The following is a 25539-nucleotide window of genomic DNA, read 5'->3' on the forward strand; positions in this document are numbered from 1 at the left end:
AACTCAAAAACTATGATTGGTTAGGGCTGCGACCTAACAACATGTATGTTATAATCTTCCTTGAAGACATATTTTTTCTCTCTCCAGCTTCCCATTTTTACCAAAGATAAATCTTACTGGGACCAATTTACTTGTAAAATAAGTTATAGTATTATACTTGGTCTGATTATTTGCATAAAGTGCAACAAGAATCATGATTAGACATATAGGCTGTTTTAAGTTGGCTTTGCTGGAACTTTCATAGGGAATTTTGGATTACACTTTTAAAAATATATATTTATATATTTCATTGCATTTTAGGTTCTAGGGTACACGTGCAGAACATGCAGGATTGCTGCATAGGTACATACATGGCAATGTGGTTTGTTGCCTCCATCCCCCTGTCCCTTATATCTGGCATTTCTCCCTATGTTATCCCTACCCCACACTGTCCCTCCCCTAGTCTCCCCCAACAGAGCATGTGTGATGCTCCACTCCCTGTGTTCATCTGTTCTCATTGTTCAACAATGAGTGAGAACATGTGGTATTCGATTTTTCTGTTCTTATGTCAGTTTGCTGAAAATGATGGTTTCCAGATTCATCCATGTCCCTACAAAGGATACAAACTCATAGTTTTTTATGCCTGCATAGTATTCTATGGTGCATATGTGCCACATTTTCCTTGTCCAGTTTATCATCAATGGGCATTTGGGTTGGTTCCAGGTCTTTGCTATTGTAAACAGTGCCACAATGAACATACATGTGCATGTGTCTGTAATAGAGCAATTTATAATCCTTTGGATATATACCTAATAATGGGATTACTGGGTCAAATGGAATTTCTATTTCTAGGTCTTTGAGGAATCACCACACTGTCTTCCACAATGGTTGAACTAATTTACACTCCCACCAACAGTGTAAAAGTGTTCCTATTTCTCCACATTGTCTCCAGCATCTGTTGTCTCCAGATTTTTTAATGATTGCCATTCTAACTGGCGTGAGATGGTATCTCAATGTGGTTTTGATTTGCATTTCTCTAATGACCAGTGATGATGAGCTTTTTTTTTAATGTTTGTTGGCCCCATATATGTCTTCTTTTGCAGTGTCTGTTCATATCCTTTGCCCACTTTTGAATGGGTCTGTTTGTTTTTTTCTTGTAAATCTGTTTTAGTTCTTTGTAGATTCTGGATATTAGCCCTTTGTCAGATGGGTAGATTGCAAAAATTTTTTCCCATTCTTTTGGTTGCTGGTTTGCTCTAATGATTGTTTCTTTTGCTGTGCAGAAGCTCTCGAGTTTAATTAGATCCCATTTGTCTATTTTGGCTTTTGTTGTCAATGCTTTTGGTGTTTTAGCCATGAAGTCCTTGCCTATGCCTATGTCCTAAATGGTTTTGCCTAGGTTTTCTTCTAGGATTTTTATGGTGTTAGGTCTTATGTTTAAGTCTTTAATCCATCTGAAGTTAATTTTAGTGTAAAGTGTCAGGAAGGGGTCCGGTTTCTGCTTTTTGCACATGGCTAGCCAGTTTTCCCAACACCATTTATTAAACAGGGAATCCTTTCCCCATTGCTTGTTTTTGTCAGGGTTGTCAAAGATCGGATGGTTGTAGATGTGTGGCGTTGCCTCCAAGGCCTCTGCTCTGTTCCATTGGTCTATATCTCTGTTTTTAAAAGCCTCAAGGTTAGGAAACCAAGCCAAAAATTTGCCACCAGAATGTACCTGTGATAACTCTACAAACTGAGTGAATTCCTCTCCTCTTGAGGTTCCAACATGGCTTGAGGACCCTAGACCTGTCAGAAAGTGACATTCCTTACTTACTGCAAGATTATAAACCTTAAATAGGAACCAGGTAGATAAGCTACTAGGCCATCCTTTTCAAGAGGCTTTTGATTGGTTCTAGAAAGTCAACTTCAATTCTTTAAAGCAGTCTGGTTATATCTGAAAATATGCCATTCCAGTCAAAGCCTTGGTAAAATAATCAGTGTCTCCAATTTTGTCCTGTTATGGAAAACAGATTCTTATTAAACTTATGCAAATAACTACATTGCTAGGAAAATAAGAATACTCACATATAGTTTCCAAATTTTGGAGAAATCAGGTGGAGAGAAAGGCAAATGTTTTCCATTTTACTCACAAAGATCTATTTTACCCAATTGCTATAACTACAAACAGCTGAAAATAATTTTTTTCATGACTCTGGAAAACAAAACATGAAAAGAATAAGCAATGCTTAAAGTCCTAAAAATCATTTTAACCCTCTATCACTTCAGTCCCATGTCATTAACATCCCTTGTGCTTGAGGCTGGGTTAGCAATCTGCACGAACACATCAGTTTATTAGAGTTCTGAGTGCTTTTACATAGTCCAAGGATATGATATCTAAAGTTATCAGAAACCTGTATTTAAGAGTACTTTCTAGAATCTCCTTGAAGAAAAAGCAAATTTTGGACTATAGCTGATTATAAACCATTTTTTTAGAAGAATCAAAGTAAGACAGAAATGTCTGTGAATAGCGAAAGACTTAGTACTCTAAGTCTTTAGCCATGGCTAAAGACGAAAGTGACAAGAAAATTCGGTTATTTCTGTGGCAGACAACAGTATAACTTAACAATCATAATTATGTCTGACAATGTATACGAAGACATATCAGAATTTTACAAATTTCACATAATTCTGGAGCACCTATTAATGATATAATCATACCAATGATTCAGAACTTTTGCTCCTTAGTTCAGCTAGGTCTGGGTTCTTGTCTCATAACCAGGAAGAAATAGGCACTCAGACATCAAAGAGTGAGTGATGTAGGATCTATTAAGTGAAAGGAAAGCTCACGGAAGAGAGGGACCCTGAAAAGCAGATTTTCGGCTGCCCCTTTCACAGTTGAATACCAGGGCATAAGGTGTGAATTCCTGGCAGCTCCACCCCATCCTTCTAGTGCACATGTGGGCACTTAGACTGAGCTGCTCCATATTGATTTATTTTCCTTACTGCACATGTGTTAAGGGATGGAATTTTTCACTGTAGGCATGTTTAGGCAAGCTACCTATGCAAGACCCCTTATCTGCACCAAACAAATGGTGTAAGCACTTGTGGGGTGGGGTGGAAGTTTCTCTGGGGACATTCTCTTACTGTTTGCCTAAAGCAAGCTTGATAATGACTGTTCTTTTTTTTTTTTTTTAATTGTACTTTTGGTTCTGGGGTACATGTGCAGATCATGCAGGATTGTTAAATAGGTACATAAATGGCAAGGTGGTTTGCTGCCTTCATCGCCCCCATCATCTATATCTGGTATTTCTCCCCTCATTATCCCTCCCCACCCTTGCTGTCCCTCCCCTAGCCACCCCCACTGACCACAGTGTGTGATGCCTCCCTCCCTGTGTCCATGTGTTCTAATTGTTCAACACCCACCTACAAGTGATAACATATCGTGTTTAGTTTTCTGTTCTTGTGTCAGTTTGCTGAGAATGATGGTTTCCAGATTCATCCATGTCCCTACGAAGAACATGAACTCACCGTTTTTTATGGCTGCATAGTATTCCATGGTGTATATGTGCCATATTTTCTTTACCAAGTCTATCGATGATGGGCATTTGGGTTGGTTCCAGGTCTTTGCTATTATAAATAGTGCTGCAATAAACATATGTATGCTTGTGTTTTTATAATAGAACAATTTATAATTCTTTGGGTATATACCCAGTAATGGAATTGCTGGGTCAAATGGTATTTTATTTCTAAGTCCTCGAGGAATCACCACACTGTCTTCCACAATGGTTGAACTAATTTACACTCCCACAAACAGCGTAAAAGTGTTCCTATTTCTCCACATCCTCTCCAGCATCTGTTGTCTCCAGATTTTTTAATGATCACTATTCTAACCAGTGTGAGATGGCCCTATCATCAAAACTGAAAGAGTTAGAGGAGCTAGATCAAAAAAACTCAAAAGCTAGCAGAAGACAAGAAATAACTAAGATCAGAGCAGGACTGAAGGAGATAGAGACACAAAATCACTTCAAAAAAAATCAACAAATTCATGAGCTGGTTTGTTGAAAAGATCAACAAAATAGATAGACCACTAGCCGGACTAATAAAAAAGAAAAGAGAGAAGAAGCAAGTAGATGCAATAAAAAATGATAAAGGGGACATCACCACTGATTCCACAGAAATACAAACTACCATCAGAGATTACTACAAACAACCCTATGCACTAAAACCAGTAAACCTGGAAGAAATGGATAAATTCCTGGATACTTGCACTCCCCCAAGACTAAACCAGGAAGAAGTCAAAACCCTGAATAGGCCAATAACAATGGCTGAAGTTGAGGCAGCAATTAAGAGCCTACCACCCAAAAAAAGCCCAGGCCCAGATGGGTTCACAGCCGAATTCTACCAGACATACAAAAAGGAGCTGGTGCCATTCCTTCTGAAACTATTCTAAACAATACAAAAAGAGGGAATCCTCCCCAACTCATTTTATGAGAACAATATCATCCTAATATCAAAACCGGGCAGAGATGCAACTAAAAAAGAAAATTTCAGGCCAATATCCATGATGAACATCAATGCAAAAATCTTCAGTAAAATACTAGCAAACAGAATGCAACAGCAAATCAAAAAGCTTATTCATTATGATCAAGTAAGCTTCATCCGGGGGATGCAAGGATGGTTCAACATACACACGTCTTTAAATATAATCCATCACATAAACAGAACCAAAGACAAAAACCACATGATTATCTCAATAGATGCAGAAAAGGCCTTTGACAAAATTCAACAGCCCTTTATGCTAAAATCCCTCAATAAACTAGGTATTGATGCTATGTATCACAAAATAATAAAAGCTATTTACAACAAACCCATAGCCAATATCATACTGAATGGGCAAAAACTGGAAGCATTCACTTTGAAATCTGGCACAAGACAAGAATGCCCTTTCTCACCACTCCCACTCAATATAGTATCGGAAATCCTAGCCAGGGCAGTAAGGCAAGAGGAAGAAATAAACGGTATTCAAATAGAAAGAGAGGAAATCAAATAGTCTCTATTTGCAGATGACATGATTATGTATTTAGAAGACCCCATCCTTTCAGCCCAAAATCTTCTCAAACTGATAAGCAACTTCGGCAAAGTCTCAGGATACAAAATCAATGTGCAGAAATCATAAGCATTTCTATACACCATAACAGACAAACAGAGAGTCAAATCAAAAGTGAACTCCCATTCACAATTGCTACAAAGAAAATAAAATACCTAGGAATACAACTAACAAAGGATGTAAAGGACCTCTTCAAGGAGAACTACAAACCACTGCTCAGTGAAATAAGAGAGAACACAAACAGATGGAAAAACATTCCATCTTGTGGTTGGGAAGAATCAACATTGTGAAAATGGCCATACTGCCCAAAGTAACTTATAGATTCAATGCTATCCCCATCAAGCTACCAATGACCTTCTTCGCAGAACTGGAAATAAACACTTCAAACTTCATATGGAACCAAAAGAGAGCCTGCATAGCCAAAACAATGCTAAGCAAAAAGAAAAAAGCTGGAGGCATCACGCTGCCTGACTTCAAACCATACTACAAGGCCACAGTAATCAAAACAGTGTGGTACTGGTACCAAAACAGAGACATAGACCAATGGAACAGCACGGAGGCCTCAGAAGCAACACCACACATCTACAATCATCTGATCTTTGACAACCCTGACAAAAACAAGCAATGGGGAAAGGATTCCCTGTTTAACAAATGGTGTTGGGAAAACTGGCTAGCCACATGCAGAAAGCAGAAACTGGACCCCTTCCTGACACCTTACACTAAAATTAACTCCAGATGGATTAAAGATCTAAACATAACACCTAACGCCATAAAAATCCTAGAAGAAAACCTAGGCAAAACCATTTGGAACATAGGCATCGGCATTGGTAACACCAAAAGCATTGGTAACGAAAGCCAGAATAGACAAATGGGATCTAATTAAACTCTAGAGCTCCTTCACAGCAAAGGAAAAAATCATTAGAGTGAACCAGCAACCAAAAGAATGGGAAAAAATTTTTGCAATCTACCCATCTGACAAAGGGTTAACATCCAGAATCTACAAAGAACTATAACAGATTTACAAGAAAAAAACAAACCCATTCAAAAGTGGGTGAAGGATATGAACAGACACTTTACAAAAGAAGACATCAATGAGGGCAACAAACATATGAAAAAATACTCATCATCAATGGTCATTAGATAATGACTGTTCTTAACTGCTTCCTGCTGATAGGTCATGCTGTTTTGGGAAAGTGGGGTTAGGACTCCTCCTGAGTTTGGTTTAAGGGTCTCAGGAAGAATGATGCATCCATATACGGTTCCATTTGCATCATCATTTGAAGCTTAATGGCCTCTAAGTGAGAATAAAAAATTTGGGTCCTTAATAGACATATATACAAATGAAACAAAAGGATAAGGACAGCTCAAAAATCCCAAGGCTGCCAACATGCCCATATAACTGGTGGCTACATCTATGCCTGCTAAGATTTGGGAGCATGGGGCTTCACTTTGGTTAGCTCCCTTGATCTTATTTTCCCAAAAAGAGAGAAACTTCTTGGTTATGAGTATCCCATTTACTACCATCAACTGGCAGGATTTGCAGGATAATTGCTCAGAATTAAAATACTGATCCAGATTATTACATTACTCGTTCCTTTTTTTTCTTCTGAGCTGCAGCCAAAGATCACTGGTTGGTTCACAGGAATAAGAAGGGTTAGTCTAAAATGTAGGCAAAATCTTAAAAATAATTGACAAGATTAGAATTTAATGACAAGTTCATGGTATGTTTTGAAACATAATTTTTCTCTCTCCAGTCCTCATTTTTATCAAAAACAAATCATGATAGGACTGAGTTGTTTGCAAAATATACTTCAGTCTTATACTTGGCCTGATTATTTGCATAAAGTACAGCAAGAATAATTATTTCTCACATAGATTTTTTAATTGGCTTTGATGGAACTCTGCTCCACAAGGAATCTCAGATAAGACCTTTCAAAACCAAGCCCAGCCATTGGTTTGCCCTCAAATACCTACGAGTTTCATAAATTCCTCTCTTCTTGAAGTCCCAAAAACATAGGGCTCCTGGTCCTGTTAGGAAGTGACATTCTTTAGTCACCACAGGTTAGGAACCCTGTACAGGGAGTGTATAGACAAGGAATGAGGCCAGTTTTCCTAGGTGGCTTTTATTAGCTCTTAAAGTCAAGCCAGATTCCTTAAGTGGAAGCACATCCTTCCAGTCAATTCCATGGTAAAACAACAAGTTTCTCCAATTGCATCCTCTTGCAAAAGAAAATTGACTTTTATTGCAACTGATGCAAATAACTATATTGCCATAAGCTAAGAATACTCATAAATAGTTTCCAAATTCTGGAGAAACCAGGCACAGAGAGAAACAAATATGCTCCATACTTTGTTCAGAGGAGTATAGCTTACTCAATTATTAAAGACCATAAATAGCTCAAAATAAGTTTCCTTGCCCCCTGAAAAACAAGCATCAGCAATGGTTTAAGCAAAAAGTTAAAAAGATTGCTTCAGTTTTCTATTAGTTCAGTCCAATCCATTAACTCTTGCTCTGCTTGATATTCATGAACATTTCAGCTCTTCATGAGTACTGTATGTTTCCCTCTATTCCAATATTATAATCTTCAAAGGTCTCAGAAACCTGAATTTTAGAGCACCTGTCAAAGTTCTAGAGCTGATTATAAACCATCTTTTGAAAAGGATCAAAACAAGACAACAATTAAATATGAATGACAAAATGTCAGAACAGTTACAGTCAAGAACACGATTGACAAGGAAATTTGGTTATCTCTGTGATTTACAATATCTTAACATCATAACCTTAATTATGATTGATAGACATTACAATTTTAGAAATCCCATACAACTTTGGAACATACATTAATATTATTCACTAAAATATAACCTAAAGAAGGTTAAGCATTATTTTTATTTTGGCAATACCACATGACTAAACATGTCAAATAATACTGTTTACCTTTCTTTTGGATGCTCCAGGGGCCCTCCATAGCATCCCAAAGTTAGGGGTCAGGAGACACCATTTTTGAAGCTGAAATTTGATTTTGGAAAGACTACCAAACAGGTTAAAGGTTCAAAACACTTGAACGATTATGGAATAGAATTCCAGATTACCACAAGGTAATTATTTAGCCAAAATGATGACTCAGATTTTTTTTAAGGCAAAATCGTTCATCTCCTCACTGTTACATGAAAATCTTGTTCAAGAGACAGAAAGTCAAATTTTACCCTTGTATTAGTCTATTAATGTCAAACCCGATTTTTAAATGAAAACTTATAGATAATTCTATTCAATCTTAACTAGTTTGACCATGAGATGAGATTCTTATAAACCTTTTATAACCCTTTGTAAATTTTTGTTAAAGATCAGATTAGTGCTTTCAGAAAACCTTGTTATGCTTTTATTTCAATGCTCAATTTACAGGAAAACCATATAATACATTTCTGAAGTTAGTCGATACGTTCACACACACAATTTCTTTTGCAAGATTAATTTTTAGAAACCTTCCACAATTTGTTTAAACCTTCAACTTTAGCTTACCTAATTCAAAACAATCTTTTAAACCTAGGCAAAAATTTACATTCCTATGCCTTCTTATAATCTTCTACTAAAAACACATTTTACTTTCCTTATACATCTTGCTTGTAAATCAATTTTCAGTAGTCTCAATTATAATGACAACTCTTAGCAATTTTTAATTTTAGTGTAAAACCTGGTAAGTTATTTTATTTTTTAAATGTTGTGATTTATATTAAAAGTACTTTCACCACATCTTGCTATATGCTCCCAGTGAACCCTGTGAGGTGGGCGGGTTTACAAAAAGAGGAAATCCAGTGAGTCCGAGCTCCCAAGTGAGGAAGCTAAGTTCTAAAGGGCTTCTGTTTCTTAGCTAAGGCCACATGTAATATTCATGGTGTAGGTCTTCTGACATCAAGTTCAGAGCCTTTCCCAAAACATCAAGGGAGCATTCAACAGGGACTGCTCATCTGTTTATATTCTACAGATGATCTCAGAATAACTCCAGCAGAACTTTTCACAGCAATGTGTCGCCCTTATAATGTTCCCATACTATCCTTTCTGTAGCTGGAGCCACGGAACATCTGTTCCAGTTAGATGCTAACTGGAAGATCTGTAACAGTTCATGGGTGGCCAGTGCTGCCATTGTTCAACACATTCCTCACTGTAAGCTGTTTCCACAGAGCCAAACTTCTTCCCAGAAATAGTCATCTATGTGTTTCGAGCTACGATGCTTCATTTTAAAATTAAAATTGGCATCATCTTGCTTGCCTCTCTTAATCATCAGAATTTTGGCTGTTTCCTTTTGACCTTCTCAGAGGCCAAAACTTTACAAACACTGGGTGTATCCAGATAAACTTGTCACAGGCTCTGAGGGCACATCCAAAGACATTCCAGAAAGTTCTGTAGCAACAGCCCTCTAAGGAGAACACTGAGGAAGAAAGCCCTCATAAGCAATGTAGCATTACAATTATGAATAATGGCTATGTGTATTAAGAAGCACTTTGTATCCTTTATCTAACTGAATCCTCAAAAGAATCTTCTGAGGTAGGATAAAGACCTAAACATCACACATTACCACGTGTTCACATAGGCATAATGCCCTGATACTGCAAAGGGCAAAAGTTAATGCCTAAAACTTATAATGTAAATAGCTAATGCTTCCCCTGCAACTGTCACTATCCCCTTGGAGGGTTGGTCTGTTAGGGATCTGGGTCAATTTGGTGTTTTTCACACACTTTCAAGCCCAAAAGTGCTTTGCCATTCCCACATCAGTCAGTGGTTTACTCCATTTTAGGTAGATGAGATTACATGCAATGGAAATAAACATACTTTGCTTCTAAGAAATCCAAAACAGACATTTCCATCCCAATTAAGCCTACTTCTATGGCTCCAAACTGACTTCCATTGCACTTACCTAAAGCAGAGGACATAGGACGCCAAATTTCAAAGTATTCTTTCCTTCCTTTTTTTTCATTCCCATCCAGATTAGTGCAAGCAATTAAGAAATAAAGATTCTATATTAAAGAAAATGTGGCAAATATACACCACGGAATACTATGCAGTCATAAAAAATGATGAGTTCGTGTCCTTCATAGGGACATGGATGAATCCAGAAACCATCATTCTCAGCAAACTGACACAAGAACAGAAAACCAAACACCATATTTTATCACTCATAATCGGGTGTTGAACAATTAGAACACGTGTACACAGGCAGAGGAGCATCACACACTGTGGTCAGTAGGAGGGGATTAGGGGAGGGAAAGCAGAGGTGGTGAGGGTGGGGAGGGATAATGAGAGGAGAAATACCAGCTATAGGTGATGGGGGGATAAAGGCAGCAAACCACCTTGCCATGTATGTACTATGCAACAATACTGCATGATCTGCACATGTACCCCAGAACGTAAATTACAATAAAAAATAAATTAAATTCAAAAAAAAGGAAATAAAGATTCAATCCAAGAACCTATTCTTAAGTAGCAATTTGAAGAGCCAATGTTTGGTGTCAGATATCACTGTACACATTTTAAAACACATGTTTCTTGAGAAACATCTCAGCCAAGTGTGATGGGTTTCTTTCTGGCCCCTCCTTCACAGTTACAGAATCACAGAAGACAGCCACATGAGAACTGCTCTAATCAGAAGGAAGATGAACAGCCCAACCCAAACAAGACACTCTGAGTCATGACTTCCAGAACTCCTGCCATAACCATGGCCTTTAAACCACTCCACTACTTCCTGGAGGTCAAATGGCTGAGTCTTATAACCTAGCTCTTTCTTGGCTTTCTCTAAGCTAAAATAATGGGTAACACCAGTTTTGTAAACTTCAGTGTGGGTGAGAAGCGGCTGAAAGTTGTAGAGTGGACCCAAAATGAAGTGAGCCATCTCTGTTAGGAAAGCAAAGCAAAACAGGGTCAAAGCTGGTGGGTGAATGGGAGCATGTAATCTATACCCTCAACCAGAGGCCAGAAGAACTCAAAGTCGTTCACTGGTCAGCCATCTGAGATGAAGTAGGGCTGCCCAGAGGCAGTATAGCCCTTGTCAGTAATCAGGGCCTCTGAGGCTGGAATGGGAGCCTGCACCAAGCTATCCACATGGACAAACTCAACCAGGCTTCTGGGATTTCCATAGATAAACTGGAATGGATCTTTCTCAATGTAGTTGACTATTTTGGGAAGGCCCATAGATGCCAGCCAGCCTCAGGTTCTTAAGACAGTATCGCCTCTGTCCAGGGGTGTGCCATTCTCCTCCAGCACCTTCTTCTCTAGGCACCCCCTCCTCTGGCAAACCTGGAGGATGTTGTCTGTGCCCCCAATGCTGACTTCTTTGATCAGGCTTCGATTTAGTTGCTCCTTTCCTGAGATACCATAAGAGGCAATATGGAACACACAAGTGACATCTGTATCCTGGAAGGCTTTCTCTATGTCAGAGAGGTGGCAGATGTCTCCATGTATAAACTTGATTCCTTCTGGAATGGTTTTGGCAGGGCTACTGATGTCAAATAGAATTACATGGACTCCCTTTTGGTTCAGAGCATGGCCCATGTGGAAACCAAAATAGCCACCTCTTCCTGTAATGAGGAAAGTTTCCTTTGGAGATCTTTTGGGATCCATATACGGCAGTCAAAAGCTAACTGGACAATAGCAGGAAGAGTGGGTGTTGCCTGCAGATGCGGGAGGCAGGGCGGCCCATAACTTGTGAGCCTCCCGCTGCCCCTACTCAGGCACTGGAGCCCTCAGACTGGCACCTGGTAAGCTATTTTAATTATGTTTTAGTCACAGATAAGGTCTGACTCTTTCCAGCATAGTTAAAGGCATGGTTAATTCCATATGTCCTCGGCCTTACCAAATTGTAAGGCATGGAAATCAAATGGTTCTCAGAAGCCGAAAAAGTAGTTTATAACCTTAAAATATTTAGCAAACCTAATATCCAACATAATTTAGACCAAATATTTACATTTGAAGACATTTGCACTTTACCAATTATCTTTAAAATGGTTTTTATTTCTCAAAGAGTAAAGTCTCATGAACTAAAAGGGATTACAGCTTTTATTTCTCCTTCAGAAATATTTGATCTAAGAGCTTATTTTTCTTTAGGCCAATAAATTAGAGCCCTGTTTTATATAACCATCACACACAGCACATATATGATAATACAGACAGACAGAAGAAGAAGATTTTTCATTTGGAGCTGGTCACAATGGCTCTCACCCGTAATCCCAGCACTTTGGGAGGCTGAGGCAGGCAGATCACTTGAGGTCAGGAGTTCGAGATCAGCCTGGCCAACATGGTGAAACCTCATCTCTACTAAAAATCCAAAAATTAGCTGGTTGTTGTGATGTGCACCTGCAACCCCAGCTACCCAAAGGCTGAGGCAGGAGAATCGCTTGAACCTGGGAGGCAGAGGTTGCAGTGAGCAGAGATTGTGCCACTGCACTCTAGCCTGGGTGACAGAGCAAGACTCTGTCTCAAAAAAAAAAAAAAAAAAAAGATTTTTAATTTGCCAATCTCCTAATTGGACCATTGACCTCAGGATGCAGTCCTTCAAGAAGCAGGGGTAGGAAAGTATGCAGCTTTTAGGGCCCAAGAAACAGGCATAGCTGGAAAACAAACACAGATTTTGAGAGGGATCTATCTGCTTTTAATTCCTGGAGTTCCATAAGGAAAACAGAGGTTTCTTCCCAAAATGGGTTCTGTGGCACATTCTCTGTTTTTCCTAAGGAGTCCCATGCTCTCAGAAGTTATCTTAGGGCCTTTTATGCGTGTACCAAGGGTGGCAAGACAAAATGGAGAAAAATAATTCAGTTGACTGAGAAAAAGCCTGTTTCCAGAAAAACAAGATCCAAGAAGAGAAAAAAATACATAGGCCTTTTAAATATACCTATAGCTTGGTTATCCACTTTTAATTAAGCTGAGCGCTCTTTAAGAAAGTCCTTTTAAGTCCCTTGATACCCAATTTCAGCCATGCCATGTGGGCATTATTTCTGGCTTTTGAGCTTTACTGAAAGTAACTCCTGGGTGAAACCAACAAGTCTCAACTAAGTTTATGACTTAACTGCGAGTGTACGAGGTATTTTCAAAGAAGTGGTAAGTAGTCTTTACAAAATCTAGAATCTTTAAAGGTGCCTCTGAGAAAGGAAGATTTAAGAAAGGAAGCTAGAAGTTGTCCATAGAGGAGAAGAAAATCAGAAAATGGTAAAAGTTGCACAGATATTAACCAGAAAGTACTCATTCCCTAAGCCAGGATTGAACCCGGGCTGCCATTATAAAATGGCAGAGACCCATACAAAGCATTACCACGTGATTACAAGGTCAAACTCCCAAGAACATAAAACAAGATGGAGACCTGAAGTTTGTTACTGACCATTTGCCGGGCTGGCTTGAACTGTAGGCTTATGGGGTCCTAGACCCACATTCTATCCTAAGGTACCCCTCTTCATGACAGAACCATACAGAAAGACACACAAAGCACACCAGATTGGCTATGGCTTAAGACTAGTCTCATAAATCTTTTTTACCATTATTCAAAACTTTACAGATGACATAAACAGTGATTTTATCATTCATTCAACCTATTTGCACAGGGAGAGGGAGGCCAGAAGTCCGACTGGTAAAAATTTCTACCCTTTGTCCAGCATGTCAGGCTTCTGTGTTTCCTACCCTGAGCTCAATTTCAGCAAAGCAGCTTAAGGTTTGGGGTAGATCCTCAGTCTGGGGGATGAACCCAAGGAGTGTTTCCTGTGGTACGGGGACATGATTATCCATCTGTGAAGAGAGGACAAAGGAGGCAAAAGGAAGAAGAAGGCTTTTTTCTTTCTCAAAGGAATCCCAGTGATTCAGGAGGCATTTGAGAGAAATACAGGTTGAAGATGATTGGCTATCCATCTAGAAAGATGGGAACAAGGCATCCCTAGTTTCTTTATCTTCCCAGCCAATATCTGGGGGTACATAAGGGAAAGAAAAAAGCATCCCCTTTTCTTTCTTCCATCCTTATATTCCCAAGTCCCGGTGACCTCAGCAGAATGCCACCCATGGGTGCCAATGTGGATTTTCACCTATGTTAACAGGGGATCTAGGGGGTGGGAACTATCAGCATTTACCTTTGTGCTGCCTTTCCCCTGCTGTCATAACCTTTGAGTTCCCTAGATCTTAATGCCATGGATGCAAGCCTGACCTCCATCCACAAAGCAAGAAGGCCTAATTGGCAGGAATTAGCCATGTTTGGGGGCAGGAAGACACCTCCAGGCATGGGTGGAGAGAGGGCATGACTTTAGTCCCATACTTATGTCTCTCTGGGCCCAATAAATTTTGCATAACTCACATGGCTCACGCTGCTCTGAACTATTTTTCTTTTCTCACTGGGAACTGTCATCTTACAGCTGAAAACAAGATGATTCTTGTCCTTCAAGGCTTAACAGTTGAGTTGAGGGAGAGGAACATCTAAAGGCCACTTTGTATATGGTAATTCCAGACAAAGATATGCACAGCAGACCACAGGAGAGGAGTTCTTAGCCATCCTGAGGACAGAAGGATGGCTTCCCAAGAGAATTTACTGAATTTTCATTTTTTTCAAACCTCAGGTGTAGATGCTTAAGTCGATGAGCTCTAATATTTTCACACTCTTCCCTAGACTTATTTATTTATTTATTTATTTGTTTGTTTGTTTGTTTGTTTTTATTATACTTTAAGTTCTGGAGTGCATGTGCAGAACGTGCAGATTTGTTACATAGGTACATATGTGCCATGGTGCTTTGCTGCATCCGTCACCCCATCATCTACATACGGTATTTCTCCTAATGCTACCCCTCCCCTATCCGCCCACACCCTGCTATCCCTCCCCTAGACCTCCCCACCCCCCAACAGGCCCTGGTGTGTAATGTTCACCTCCCTGTGTCCATGGTGTTCTTATTGTTCAACACCCACTTACGAGTGAGAACATGTGGTGTTTGGTTTTCTGTTCTTGGGTCAGTTTGCTGAGAATGATGGTTTCCAGCTTTATCCATGCCCTAGACTTTCTTTCAGTCCTCCATACCCCACCACCTGCTGCTTGACTCTCCCCTCAGGACATTGTTTCTCTATCAGCTCACTTAAATGATGGTCGTTTTCTCTCCCCAACCCCAGATACCATTGGTTTCCAGCTATTGTACCTCCCTCCTCCCTAAGAACCCCCAGCTTCAAATATCATTTGGGCTATCTCACCTCGTGTCCCTCCTTGTTGCAGTCATCTGCAAAGCCCTGGGTCACTCGGCTTTATTCCCTGAAGAGTTTGGTTCTGGGCTCGCTCTTACTCTTGCCAGAACTCTTCCCGTTTTGATTCTTGGTAATTTTAGTGTTGATATAGGTGATCCATTTAACATCCCAGCCTCTCAATTCTTTGACATCCTCTCCTCCAAAGCTCTTGTACCCCATCCTTACTTCAGCTATTTTATTCCTGTGATCATAACCTAAACTTGTCATTATTAATAATTGCTACGCCTCCATATTCTCAATTGAAAGCATCCTAGTCCCCTTGGCAACTGCCCGCTATCATCCAGCTTACTTCCCAAAGCACTCAAATTCCAACACTCATTTAGTCACAAAAGACCCTTACATTGATCCTATCGAATTTTCAGTGATCTCCTTCACGCTTGCATTTTCCAACTTAAATTCTATTATTCATTATCAGTCCCTTGCAAAGTACATACATAAGCAATTATTTTTATTCATTTAGTTAAACTTCTTTATACTTTTCATTAATATGTTTTTAAATTCTCCACTAGAAATGTACAACGGACAGTTAATGCATTCTCACATTGATGCATTTCCAGTGCATTCAATATGTTAGGAATCTCTCTCTTTCCTAAAGACCATCTACCTGGAACATGATCTTTTGCTCAAATGTGGCAAATGTACAATTTCCAGCATTAGATTTTCATTTACCGTCAGCCTGGAGATGCCTTCCACCACTCTCCTAAGCTGGATTCCTTTGCTCTGAAGCCCAAAGTACTATATGTTCTCTTTATGGAGGACCACTTCTTCCAGGAGATCTCGGATAAAGGGACATGGCGAAAATATTTTGAGGACCTGAGAATATCTATTTTATTCTCTTATTTGAATAATTGTTTGACTCAGTAGAGAACTTCAGGTAATACAGCATATTTTTTCCAGAATGTTAAGGCATTTCTGTCTCCATTTTGCTGAGTAATTAATTGATGGGGCCTTTTAATCTGGAACTTCATACCATTCTATTTTCAGATACTTTCTTATTTCCAAAAACATTATTTTTGGGTTTTTTTTCTCATTTTAAAGAGTATTTGTTTATTATCATTTTTATAGATATTCTTTTACTCTAATTTAGACTAATTTGCAAATTCAAATACAAAATACAAATTTTTTTCTGTATTTTCATTTATTTAGCTCCTTGTTTTACATTCTGGGTAACACCTCATCATTCTCCAACTCTGATATTGTCTTTTCCACTTTAGTTAATTCATTTTTAATTTCCAACTTATCTTTATTATGCTCTGATGTATTATATTTTCTTGTCTCTCTGAAAATATTGAAGTTTGTTATTTAACTATGTTTTTCTTTGGCTTATCTTCATTTCCTCCAAGTTCCATTTTGTTATTTGTTAATCTTGGCCTTTCATAGTAAAGAATTTTCTTAAATATGTAAGGATTTTTCACTGTTTACTTACCTTTAATAATGGAATGCTATGACAAAGGCTTTGCACACCTACAGACCAATCTTACTTAGAAGTATATATACAAAGTCCTAAATAAACTATTAGTAAATAAAATATATATTTTTAAATTCATTAGGATGAAGTGGTATTTATCCCGGAACTGCAAAGTTGGTTTGATATTATGAAAACATTAACATTCTCTATGGATACAAATTATATAATCACCTCCAAAGTTGCAGAAAGGGTTTTGAACAAAAGTAAACACTCATTGATGTTTGAAAGAAAGCACTAACATGCTGTCTAGTTTCCGTGTGTTTGTAAAGTTTTCGAAAGTTATCTTGTATTGATTTCAAGTTTTATACCATTATGCTCAGAAAAGATTTTTGATATGATTTTAATATTCTTAAATTTTCTAAGACTTATTTTGTGGCCTACTATATGATCTGCCCTAGAGAATGTCTCCTGTGTGCAGTTGAGAAGAATCTATATTATGCAGCTGTTGAGTGGAATGTTCTGCAAATGTCTGTTACATCTATTTAGCCAGACTAACTAAGAAAAAAAGGAGAGAAAACTAGAATAAATAAAATCAGAGACAAAAAGTCAATGCTGCAACTGATACCACAGAAATACAAAGGATCATAAGAGGCTATGATGAACAATTCTATATCAACAAATTGGATAAACTAGAAAAAAAATGGATATGTATCTGGACACATATAATCTACCATGAAGAACAGAAAACCTAAAGAGATCGATAACAAGTAATGATATTAAATCAATAAAGTCTCCCATCAGAGAAAAGCCCAGGAGCTGATAGCTTCATTACTGAATTCTATGAAATATTTAAAGAAAAACTAATATCAATTCTACTAAAACTATTTTTTTTTAAATTGAAGAGAAAGGAATACATTCAAACTCATTCTACAAGGCAAGCATTATCTTGATACCAAAATCAGACAAGGACACAACAGGAAAAGAAACTACAGGTCAATATTTCTGATGCACATAAATGCAAACACTCTCAACAAAATACTTGCAATCTGAGTTAAATAGCACAATAAAAAGATTTTTCACCATGATCAAGTGGGATTTAATCCAGGAATGTGAGGATGTTTTAACAGATGCAAGTTAATAAACATGATGTATCACATTAACAGAATGAAGGACAAAAATCATATGATCATTTCAATAGATGCCAACAAAGCATTTGACAAAATTTAACATTCTTTCATGGTAAAGCTCTCAACAAATTGGGAACAGGTGTAGATACATAAACGCAGTAAAAGTCATATATAAAAATCCACAACTAATATCATACTGAATGGGGAAAAATTGAAAACTTTTCCTCTAAGATCTGGAACAACATAAGGATGCCCACTTTCATCACTTCTATTCAACATAGTGCTGGAAGTCCTAGCCAGTGTAAACAAGCAAGAGAAATAAGTAAAAGGAATCAAAATGGGAAAGGAAGAAATGAAATTATCCCTATTTATAGACAGCATGATAATATGTATAGAAAACCCCAAAGAATCCATTAAAAAACAGTGAGAACTAATAAATTCAGTAGCGTTGCAGGATTGGAAATCAGCATACAAAAACCAGTAACATTTTTATACCCAATAGCAAACTGTCTGATAAAGGAATCAAGAAAACAATCTCATTTACAATAGCTACAAAAGAAATAAAATGCTTAGTAATAAACTTAGCCAAAGAGGTGAAAAATCTCCACACTGAAAACTATAAACATTGATTTAAAAAATTTAAGACCACAGAAAACATTGGAAAGGTACTCCATGTTCATGAATTCAAATTAATACTGTTAAAGTAGAGAAAATATCTGAATAGCTATATCTCAAAAGAAGACAAACAAATGGTCAACAGGTATATGAAAAAATGTTCAGTATCACTCATTATTAGGAAAATGCCAGTCAAAACTACAAAAAGATATAAACTCACCTCAATTAAAATGGCAGTTATCAAAAAGATTTTTAAAAAATAACAAATGCTGGTACAAAAGTGGAGAAAGGGGAACTCTTTTATACTATTGGTAGGAATGTAAATTAGTACAGTAATTATGGAAAGCAGTATTAAGATTCCTCAAACAATTAAAAAATAGAACTGCCATATAATTCAGGAATCCAACTGTTGAGTATATATCTGCTGCTGCCCCCACCACAAAATGAAATCACTATGTTAAAGAGGTATCCACACTCTGATGTTTATTGCAACACATATCTTGAGTCCAAGATATGGACTCAACCTAAATGTCTATCAGTGAATGAATACATAAAGAAAATGGAGTATGTATACAAAATAAAATACTACCTAGCCGATTAACAAAAATAAATCCTGTCATTTATCGCATATATAAACCTGGAGGACATTATGTTAAGTGAAATAAGCCAGGCAGAGAAAGACGAATATTGCATTATCTCACTCATAGGTGGATTCTAAAGAAGTTAATCACATAGAAGTAGAAAGTTAGGACAGTGGTTACCAGAGGCTGGGAGGCAGAAGGATAGGGAGAAATTGGTCAATAGGTACAAAGGTACAGTTAAGAGGAGTAAATTTTGGTGTTCCATTGCACACAGGGTGACTATGGTTAACAAGATGGTATTACATATTTCAAAATAGCTAGAACAGAGGGTTTTAATGTCCTGATCACAAAGACAGGATAAATGTATGAAGTGATGGATATGCTAAATACCCTGATTTCAGTTTTACATAATGTATACATATATCAAAACATCGCAGTGTACCTCATAAATATGTACAATTATCATGTGTCAATTTAAAACACATTGACCAGTGGAACAGAATAAATGGTCCAGAACTAGGACTATTTATATATGGAAGTTGAGTAGATATTAAATGTGTATCTTATATCAATAGGTAAAAAATGACCCTTTTAAAGAAGTGATGTTGTAATAAATACACAGACATATGAAACAAGGCAATGGATCCATTCCTCAGACTAAACACCAGAATAAACTCCAAACTGATTGAAGATTTAAAGTGAAAAATGAGTCCCAAACAGTATTGAAAGAATGGATTCATTCCTTTAAAATCTGGGAATGAATAAACACCAAAAGCAAAGTAAAAAGAACCCCAAAACTGGAAAACAATTGCAATTTACATCACAAAGTCTTAATATGTCTAACATGGAAAAACATTTCCACAATGGTAATGAAAGAGACCAAAATCTCTGTAGAGAAATGAGCCAAAGCTAAGGGACAAGCACTCCTAGACATTGATGATAAAATACAAAATGTTACAACACCTATGAAGATAAATTGGGCAATATGTAGCAGGATTACATATGTATTACCCTTTAACCCAGCAATCCTACATCTACAAATACAACTCAAAAATATTGTAGGGGAAAAGTGTGAAATATGCATGCATAAGACTCCTTGGTAACATAAATATTTCCAGTAAAAATATTTGGTACTGATTGAATAAACTGTGGTACAGCCACGCAATGGTATACCATGTATCCATATAAAAAAATTATTTCTCAGAAATAGCTCCACATACAATTATGGAGTGATCTCTAGAATATATTATCAAGTGGTAAAATCAAAAGGAGAAATCGTATATAATACCTAATATTTATCAGTGAGAGATGACAAGAAATAAATATGCATGCATATTTACTTATATAAAAATATAGAAGGATAAACCAACATCATTTTGAAAAATGTTTTTGCACTATTATAAAACAAAATAAAATTTTAAAAATCAAAATAAAACAAATAAATCTATATATTTAATTGACAAAACTACAGTAAGAGGAATAATTTCAAATTACTTTAGGATACAATGATGACTATATTTTAGTGAAATAGTCTCAAGGAATAAAACTACAAAGTGTTTTCAACTGTTTTTAGGAAACAAAATATTAATAGATGTGTTAGTATAATTATCCTGAAATATATGCATATTGGATGTATGTATGTTGTGGGATAAAGCAAATTAACAATTATGTTGATGCCATTGGGAGCTGGAATTTCCTGCATGGCAGTGATTCCAATGTAAAATTGATGAGGCTAAGTAAAATTTGTGGTCCTAAATTTAAATTGGAATTTTCAGTATTGATTCATAATTCATTTTATAGATGTATATGTATTTCCTTTTTATATCTACTTAGAAAACCCAGAAACATTGATGAACTCAGTTAGGAGTGTGCAAATGTTAGACCCAAATTGTGGTCTCTAAAAACAATTTTTCAGTGAAGGGAACCATGGCTCCTTAGAGAAATGGCTTTGTCTGGGACTAAGAAAACAAGATGACTGGGCACGTGACTCAAGGCTGTAATCCCAGCACTTTGGGAGGCTGAGGCGGGTGGATCAGGAGATCAAGACATCAAGACCATTCTGGCCAACATGGTGAAACTCCGCCTCTACTAAAAATACAAAAATTCACTGGGCATGGTGGCATGCACCTGTAATCCCAGCTACTCAGGAGGCTGAGGCAGGAGAATCGCTTGAACTCAGGAGGCGGAGTTTGTGGTGAGACGAGATTACACCACTGCACTCCAGCCTGGCAAGAGAGCAAGANAATAAGTTAGATCTGGAACACCTTCTCATACTAGAAAATCACAACAACAAAATTAGGAAATGATCAAAAATACTGCTGTGTAATCAAAAGAACTTAGGAAACAACCTGAAGATGGCCAAAGAAAGACAATTTTAGTGTTAGAAAATGATTGTTAATTTTGTTAAATGTTGGCAATTGTGATTTTGTAGATAAACATCTATTTCCTGGAAATGCATGCAGAACTATTTAAGAGTAATGTCATGATGCAAGAAACCTACAACAAAAAAATCCAGTAGGAGAAAAAGACAGGGATAAATTAAATATGGGAAGATGTTAACAATCTTGGAGTCTGGATTGTAGATACATGAATATTTGTTGCGTATTTTCTTCTACTTCTCCACGTTTCAAACATTTCATAATAAACACTTTAAAATGTAAGTTAAAGCAGTCAAGTGCTCTCTTTTTGTCTCTTCGCTCAATATAAGTTTGAATTCCCTCTTGGCCATACTTTTTCTGAGTTTCACAATTTGAATGTAATAATATGATAACACTGAAAATCAAGAGAAACAACTTGAAAGGTCAGTAACTAGTTTGCCACTCACTGCAGAAAACAAATGGAAGTTTAACATCACGCCTTGCTTTTGATTTTTTATAAAATTAACTTGGTTACCAACATTACTCAAGTGACTTTGGTAATTTCAAAAATGCATACTCTACTAAAGAATGAAAATGTAAGGGTATTGGCTATTTTGTGCCTTGGGTTGTGAGTTTCTAAAGACGAATTTTAAAAGTGATTTGATTCAAGAAAACCATTATAGAAAATGTGTGATCTGCTTATGTGCTTACTTCCAAGAAGACAGCTCTCATATAAATGCTTCATTTTATGTATATTTATTAAAAATGCAAACCAGTTAGTTATAAATCATATCTTAGTAACACTTTCAATCATCTTTTAATTTCATTCTGTACACAGTGCACGTGATAGTTGAACACGAATAAACAATGTAACAGAATCTTTTAAAAGTTTTAAAGCTAATTCCTTTGCTACATATATTTCTAAAAAGCCATTTTATTAATTCATCTTCACAGACTATTTGAGACAATTATTCTAAAATCACTTTTGCTATAGAGGGCATTGTTTTTAAGGCATGTTTTAGAGTTATTATTTGCCCATATTAAGTCTGGTTGTAAGTGGTATAAAACCCAATATAAGTGGCCTTAGTCTGTTTCTTTCCAAGGTTGCCCTATGACCAAAATGGCTTCTAGTCAGGTCCATGTGCCAGTAACCAGAGCCAAACGTTCTTACAAAGAAAATTCTAAGCCTAAGGCGTTGACTTACTGACCTCTGTGCTCTGCCATTCTCTCATCTCTCATGTTAATAGTGTTCCCTTGGAGAACATCTAAAGCAAAAGGCTTGGATCAGAAGGTGACACCTGCAGTGCAATTTCTGTCGATGTTCGAATGGCAGTGCCCAGCCTTACCTCCTGCTAAGACTGACATTCAAAGCTGCTGTTCCCGGTGGTCTCAGGCACACAGAAGCAATTGGCCTTCTCAATCAACAATTCCATATTAGAGGGCTCTCAAGTCAACTTAGACTGCAGCCTGTCTGGTTCTGGGGCTGCCAGCTGGAGCAAGAGCTTCCTAGTTGCACAGATTTCTTTCTAATTGTGGCAAGATCAACAGTTCTATTTGGCAGCCCAGGTTTTTTGTATGACTTTGGAAGACATCCCTGGAAGAGGAGCCTAGAGTCCGTTTCTTCATCTCTCTAAATGATTCTGTAATGATTTCTGTTTAAACTGGCTAGAGAGAATTATGTTCATTGTATCTAAACCATGACCTACTCAGAAGTATTTGTTTTGTTAAAAAAAATGTTATGAGAGGCCTCAATATGCAACATAGATAAAAGCAGTGTGGCTCTGTTTGTGGTATGTGGAGGGGGTGGGAGCAGTGAAGTGAAGGGGAAGATCCGGGAGCCCAACTCCCATGTTCCCTAATTTTTCATTCCACCATCCAGGATGGTCCCTGAGGCACCTCTGAGGAACTGAACCCCAAGACTCCCAAGCCACTATTTGAAAGTCAGTTAACACATTCACTATTAATTATTAAACACACACATCAAATTGTAGCAATCATGTAAACAAGGTATGGTGTTCTCTAGGTGTGTCTGTGCACCCACGAGTTATATGCCAGAAGGAGATAAAACTTTTCAAAAGCCTCACACAGAAATACAGGTGTTGGTCTGAAGCTTCCAGCCTAGACTGAGATGACTATCAGCATGGCGTGCAGGTCGGGCTGGATGGGCCCTGTGTCTTGCCCATGCCACACATGCATGCAATTCCTGTTAGATCTGTGGCTTGAATGCTCTTTGGAGATCCTTGCATTGTTTAAGGTCCCACTGCTCCAAGCAGCTTCTGCTCAGACCGATGGCTTCTGCTAACCCCTGGTCCCCTCTCTCACAGCTGGACTTCAGACCAAGGTGACAGGTTAATTCCTCTGTGTATTTACAGCTATGATTTGACTTGGTTTGGGGCATTGATTTTGCTAATGTCCTCGCTTTGGACAACTGCCTCCTTTCTACGCCTCGCTGAGAGCCCCAGCAAGCCCAACTGGCCCCTCATTCGCATCAGCACAGGTGGGGCTCCTAGCAGATGCCGCGGGTTCTAACTCCCTGTATCTCAGCAGAGGCCGCAGTGGGTGGGCGTGCTCCATCAAGTGTGCACTTTCACCCTGCACTGAACTTGAATGCCTATTTTTTCTTAATGTCTTATAAGGAATCCTGAACATCCCTCTCCATCTCTTTTTCTCCTCGGAGCCATCCTAGGCAGCCTGCTTCCTCTCTGCAGGCCCCTGCCCTAGGCCCTCTTAGTCTAAATTGTGAGCCCCAGAAAAGTTTCTGTAACCTACAAGATGCTCATCTCCAAGAGGAGGCCATGTGCCATTCTGTGCCAACTTGGCCAGACAGCTTATGTATGACTGTGGTCAAGTCCCTCGACTTACCATGTCTCAAGTTCCTGGGTTTGGAATATGCGGGGCCTAAGGTTTCTCTCTGCTTTGAGAGGATATAGCTCTAATGAGTACATGCTTCTAGGACATGACAGGCATGTAGGAGGCATTTCTTCACATGCCCTAGAGAGGTGATTGTTCTGATTCTCTAAAATAGACTTCACAGTTTAAGGGCATCTGAACCATGGAAAAGAAAGATGTTTTCTACCTGAAAAGTTATTTGTTTGTCCCAGTTGGGGATGTTTACACCAGAATTTTGAAATATGCCCATTAACTAACTGATATGTGAAGACTTACCATGTATAAGTCCCTGTGTTTAGTATTGAGTGGCTTCTGAGAAACAGAAGGGAATTATTTTGCTCCTGGATGAAAAGTGTGAAACAGAAGGTAGGTGCAAGGCAATTTGACATTTAAAAAGAGAGAGGTGGTGAGAGATACAAGATGGCTGATTACTAGCAGCCCAGGATTGTAGCTCCCAGTGAAAGCGCAGAGAACGAGAGGACCCCACACTTTCAGACGAATTTTTGTTGCTCACGGACCAGGAGATTCCCTGCAGAGGAGCCCCACGGGTCGCCAGCGCAACTCTTGTGGCGGTTTTGCTGGCATCCTGGCGCAGTGGTTCTTGGTGCAGAGTAAACAGGACTGGGTCCCCTTTTGGTCGACGTTTGAAGCTCCAGCAAGGCAGAGTCGCCTATTCAGCTGATTGAAAAGGGGACTCAAGAAGGAAGCCAGACCGGAGATTCCCCGGCAGAAAAGCACCACGAATCGTAACGCCGCTGTTTTGGCCAGTGCAATGGGTTGCTCAGATTCCGGTGCTGGGAATCAACAAGCTGGACGTCCACTCAGAGACCTAATTTGAAAGTCGGTGATTACACAGATGACAGGTGGATAAATTTACAATGATGGGAAGAAACCAGCATAAAAAGGCTGAGAAAACCCAAAATCAGAATGCCTCTCCCTCCACAGGGGATCACAGTTCCTCATCAACAAGGGAACAAGGCCTGATGGAGAACGAGTGCATTCCATTAACAGATTTAGGCTTCAGAAGGTGGATAATAAGAAACTTCTGTGAGTTAAAAGAACATGTTCTAGCCCAATGTAAAGAAACTAAGAACCTTGAAAAAAGGTTTGATGAAATCCTAATGAGAATAGACAATCTAGAGAGGAATATAAGTGAATTAATGGAACTGAAGCATACAATACGAGAACTCCGCGAAGTATGCACAGGTTTTAACAGTCGAATTGATCAAACAGAAGAAAGGATAT

General features: G+C 38.2%; 1 pseudogene; it reads right to left on the reverse strand.

Moving 5' to 3' along the window:
• Window positions 1-10665: 10665 nt before the first annotated feature.
• Window positions 10666-11681, reverse strand: LOC108317458 (annotated as a pseudogene).
• Window positions 11682-25539: the final 13858 nt, after the last annotated feature.

Source organism: Cebus imitator, unplaced genomic scaffold, assembly GCF_001604975.1.
Source record: "Cebus imitator isolate Cc_AM_T3 unplaced genomic scaffold, Cebus_imitator-1.0 Scaffold202, whole genome shotgun sequence".
NCBI classification, from domain to species: Eukaryota; Metazoa; Chordata; class Mammalia; order Primates; family Cebidae; genus Cebus; species Cebus imitator.